The following is a 5,495-nucleotide window of genomic DNA, read 5'->3' as shown; positions in this document are numbered from 1 at the left end:
ACCATGCTTTCTATTAAGCCTTTCCTGTTAATGTGGTAAGTGAATCTGAGAGTTTACAGATAGAGGAGGAAGAATTGGCTTGGAAAAAAATGGAATTTCCATTGTACTAAATCAATGGACAATTGGTAATTTCATATGGCTAATCTGCAATTTATGGGGTCACGAAGAGTCAGACATGACTGAGCGACTGAACTGAACTGAACTGAATCCAATGTAATAAACAATTACCGTTTAAGTAGAAGTTTGGTTTGGCTTAGAGAATAACCAAAAATGCTCTTTGGAAAAAAAACTCCAGTTTTTTGTTTTGTTTTGTGTATCTTTTAGAGCAAGAGTGAGTGTGGTCACCAACTCCCTTACCAACTGGACACATTTTTAAAACTCAAGTTGAGGAATTTCAACTTGCCAAAATATTATTTCCATCATCTTACTTACTATCATTGAAAACAAATCAATAAAAAATGGTATATATCTATTTTGTACTTGGTATAGACAGGGCAGAATAACAGTTCAATCACAGTCTTAGTCCAATACGCTTGTATTTCTATTTAAAGTTTTTAGCATATACTTATGAAAAGATGATGAAATTGCAAGACCTTAAACAGCTGTCAAATAAATAGTGGAGGAAAGAGCACTGCCTCATTTCAGCAAAAGAGAGACCAGAAGGGAAAGAGTACACATCCAAATGCACAAAGAATGCATGAAATCTAAGCAACAAGGCAAATATTGGCTGTATACACACCAGTATTCTTGCCTGGAGAATCCCATGGACAGAGGAGCCTGGAGTCACACTCCAGCAATCACTGTAGCTTCCTTCCAGAGGTCTGAGCAGCCAGTGCAAGTTATGGTGAAATGCAGGGAGCTTCCTAGGTCTGAACCAAACATCAGCTGGAGAATCATCCAGAAGGTCCATCAATAAGGAAGGTGTGAGTCCATCCTGTTCATTTTTGGGTACCTAAGTGAAGGTGGTCAGACCAACACCTTCCACCTCTAGGGGTGACAGTGACCACTGGCAGCTAACCCTGGGCAAGCACTACCTTCATTCTGTGCTGGATGCTAAGAACTTGTCCCCACAATGACAGTTATATATTGTTACTGGTGAAATAAAGGGGGAGAACTTATATTCAAAGATTCAATTATTTTTCCAAAAATTAACAGCTAGTCAGTTTTTGGATTTAGGATTGATGCCACTGACATCTGACTTCCAAATGCAGGAGAAATTTATATGCACAAATGCACACACAATAAACTATTCATATTATTCTACATTAATCTTCAAGTTATGCAAGTTAATAAAAAGTTTATTACTGGTAAAGTTGTTACTGACCCAGGTTCTTGTACTCTTCAACCAATACAAATTGATAACAGGCCAGATGAGAAATTCAGGCAAGGCTTTACTGAGACTTGTGCTGAAGCATGACAAAACAAGGAACAGTTTCCCTTGCTTGCCCCTGGAGCCACGGGGTGGGAGGGGAGAACTAGGTCTCTTAAATGGGGTGAAAGCTGGGGCAGATCCATGGATTGGACTGGACGGGTAGCTTAGGTGGTCTGCTCGCCCCTTTGGCGGCACCCTGTGCGGGGATCATGTGCAGAACCGCACTTTTACTCCCCAAATCTCAGAAGTACCAGTTGGGTTTTTGGTCTTTTTGTATCTTATTGTTCATAATTTGCTCCAACTGTGCATGCAGTTATTTTTAGTCCCTCAGTTTTATTTGTAATTTGTTGCTCAGGGAAATATTTATCTAGGTGCAAGCAAAGGGTCCCAGATCCCAAGTCCCAGCTTATCTAAATATATTACCTTCCAACTCATTTAAAAACATTGGAATTTAGTAACTTTTTATTCAGAATGTATACTGTCCTTGTAAGTTCCCATTTCTTTATGGAAAAATTTCTTTATGGAGAAAATTCTGGATTTCATTCATTTCAGCATTTTCCAATATTATCCTTATCATGGAGTCAACCTATGATGATAGCCAAAAGAATTTCACTAAACCTATTAGTTGGATGATTTGGGGCAAATCATTTTAAGCTCCTGGATATTTTTGAGGTTTTGGCCTTGAATATCCCCAAGTCACCTTTCAGATCTAAAGGTTTATTAAGTCTAAATTGTTAAAATTCACCAAATATGCAATAAAAGGTAGAAATATGAGCTATTAGCTACTAATTTTTTTAAAATATTTCAATAAATACTGCCAAATGGAGGATATGAAACCCAACATACTCTGTAAAACAAGGCAAAATATTCAAGGCTTCCTGCTGTACTTGTTTTTACCAAAAACGAAACCAAAAATGTCAATCATCTACTAGAAAATTCTTTTCCATTGTTCTTGCCCCTATTTTAGGGAACTAAGGTATTATTTCGGGTAGCACTAACAATCTCCAAATTACCATGACTTAGTGCAATAAAATTGTTTCTATAAGAATGCAATGTATATACTTGTGGTTGGCAAGGGATCACAACACAGTGAAAGCCAGGAGGCACTCACGCCATCCTGTGGCTCTGGCCTCAACTGCCATGCCTTGGAAGATTTTGCATTCACACGTGGATGAGCCGTGGGAAAGGGCAGCCTGGGCAGCAGCCCTAGAGAGGGGCGATCGCCATTTCCATTGAGTTTGTTCCCTTGCTTCCTCTCTCTGGATATCTTCAGTTTAGTTCAGTCGCTCAGTCGTGTCTGACTCTTTGTGACCCCATGAACTGCAGCACACCAGGCTTCCCTGTCCATCACCCACTCCTGGACCTTGCTGAAATTCATATCCATCGAGTTGCTGATGCCATCCAATCATCTGATCCTGTCATCCCCTTCTTCTCCTCCCTTCAATCTTTCCCAGAATCAGGGTCTTTTACAATGAATCAGTTCTTCACATCAAGTGGCCAAAATATTGGAGCTTCAGCTTCAGCAGCAAGTCCTTCCAATGAATATTCGGGGCTGATTTCCTTTAGGATGGACTGGTTTGATCTGCTTGCAGTCCAAGGGACTCTCAAAAGTCTTCTCCAACAGTACAGTTCAAAAGCATCAATTTTTCGATGTTTAGCTTTCTTTATTAGTCCAACTCTTACATCCATACATGACTGCTGGAAATATCATAGCTTTGACTAGGCAGACCTTTGTTGGCAAAGTAACATCTCTGCTTTTTTAAATACTAAGTGTCATAGCTTTTCTTCCAAGGAGCAAGCATCTTTTAATTTCATGGCTGCAGTCACCATCTGCAGTAATATTGGAGCCCAGGAAAATAAAGTCTGATACTTTATTCCCTTGTTTTCCCATCTATTTGCCATAAAGTGATGGGACTGGATGCCATGATCTTCATTTATTGAATGTTAAGTTTTAAGACAGCTTTTCCACTCTCTTCTTTCACTTTAATCAAGAGGCTCTTTAGTTCCTCTTGCTTTCTGCCATAAGCATGGTGTTATCTGCATATCTGAGGTTACTGATATTTCTCCCAGCAATCTTGATTCCAGCTTGTGCTTCATCCAGCCCAGCATTTCTCATGATGTATTCTGCATTTATGTTAAATAAGCAGCCTTGAGATACTCCTTTCCCAGTTTGGAACCACTCTGTAGTTCCATGTCCAGTTCTAACTGTTGCTACTTGACCGGCATACAGATTCCTCAGGAGGTGGTAAGGTGGTCTGGTATTCCCATCTCTTGAAGAATTTTCCACAGTTTTTTGTGCTCCACACAAAGGCTTTGGCACAGTCTGTAAAGCAGAAGTATCTTAGCATTGTTTTAACTTGTATTGCCATAGTTACATGTGAGAGTGAGATTTCCCCAATTTATTGACTCCTCTCTCAATCCACTTTTCATTCCTGTGGGATATTTTTCCCCCCTGGGAGCTAAGGCGCAGATATAGTGAGAATAGTTACTTTTCCCTATGAAACATTTTCTTCCAGTCTGTGGCTCAACTGTAGACATTATGTACAGTCCTTTTCATTCCACAAATGTTTTCAAACATTAAGAATTTTAATTTTTAAAAAATCACACCGTCGAAATTCTTAGAGATTGAGAATCTCCACCCTTGCCTGATTTTTGCTTAGGGTGAACCTGGCCCTTTATTCTCCCTATGGTCTGCCTATTATTTTCAGAGCAGCATTTCTCCATACTCACTGAGAGACAAATCTAGAACAGTATTTGTTTTACAAAAGTTTTTTTTTTTTTTTAATAGAACTGCTTTGTCATAAGCATATTCAGGAAAGCCTGACAATTTGCCTCCTTGATCAAGCTTTATCAATTTCCAAAATCTTTCTTTTTCTCACACACTTGCCAACATTTGACACTGCACGCTTGCCTTTTGGCCTAATGCTAGCCTGGAGCCAGTGGGGTTGAGATTATTTTTCAGATGCATTCTAGCCTTGGGGTTCCTCTCCAAGGAGAGGCTTGTTCACAAGTTCTGACTTTTATATAGCAGTATTTGTCTTTTTATAAATCACGTGTAGTTTCCTTCCAATATGGGATACCAATTTCTCATGTGGAGTGTACATGTTTATCTCAGTCAGCACTTTATTTTACCTTTCTTCCTGCAAGATATGAGTTGTTAAAGCAGTGCAGCGTATGGATTCTTTCTTTACAGTTGGCAGTGTTTAGCTTTGGTTTTATGGCTGTAAGACCACCCCTAAACAAGATCTTTTAAAACGGTAGTCTCTGAAGGCCTTTGGCCCCAAAATGTTCCCCAGGGGGTATTCGAGGTTTCATCTATTGCCTTCAAAGTGCAAAATCCCACTTAAAATGTTCTTAAGCATCATGACTGGAAAAACCAGATCTAATAAAAGTTATCCTCTGCTTCAAAACCGGGAAACTGAAGTCCAGGAGCCAGACTCACAACCTGCTCTTGGTTCTTCAAAGCACTCTCAAATCTCACCGCAGATTGTAGTTAACCGGTGTTTAGAAATCTAGGCCCGTCCACAGACGCTGCGGGAGGGCCGTGTGGGGCCCAGAACCGCTTCCCCGGAGCGGAGAGTGCGGTGGGGTCGGGACGCCTCCCCGGGGCGGGGTGAGGGGTCGGGGAGGCCACAGCACTCGGCTCCGGGCTCCTGGCCGCGGGCGATGAGACTCAGCGCAGACCGCACCGCCGGCGCCGAGCGCCGAGAACCCGCGCAGGCGCGGAAGGCCGTGGCAGCTCGGCGGCGGCACCTCGCGGCGGAAGCGGAAGCAGACAGATGCGGTTCAATTGTCTTGTACTGTGGCATGCTCACGTCCTCTCCCACATGGTCTAGCGGTTAGGATTCCTGGTTTTCACCCAGGCGGCCCGGGTTCGACTCCCGGTGTGGGAAGGGAAGATTCTTTTAGAAGCCTGGCTAAGAAATTCACCGTCAAGTAAATTGAGATCCTTATTAGCAAGAAGACTCAATATAATTGAAGAAAGGTGCAATTCCCTGAAGGGGAGTGGTGAGCTTGAAAATCCACCTTGTAATTCCTAACACAGGAAATGCTGCTTGTGTAAGCAGTATCGTTATTTTTGTCCATGATATAATTCATTTAAAATATATTTATTGGTCAAACT

At 41.5% G+C, this 5,495-nt stretch overlaps 1 non-coding gene across 1 annotated transcript; it reads left to right on the top strand.

Moving 5' to 3' along the window:
- The first annotated feature begins 5,193 nt into the window (after positions 1-5,193).
- Positions 5,194-5,265, top strand: TRNAE-UUC (transfer RNA glutamic acid (anticodon UUC)). Its single transcript has one exon. It is a non-coding gene; the product is annotated as a tRNA-Glu (tRNA).
- The last annotated feature ends 230 nt before the right edge of the window (positions 5,266-5,495 follow it).

The sequence above is a fragment of the Ovis canadensis genome, chromosome 18, assembly GCF_042477335.2.
Source record: "Ovis canadensis isolate MfBH-ARS-UI-01 breed Bighorn chromosome 18, ARS-UI_OviCan_v2, whole genome shotgun sequence".
Classification (NCBI taxonomy): Eukaryota; Metazoa; Chordata; class Mammalia; order Artiodactyla; family Bovidae; genus Ovis; species Ovis canadensis.
Note: the sequence above shows the minus strand (reverse complement) of the source record. Positions and strands in the feature narration are given on the sequence as shown.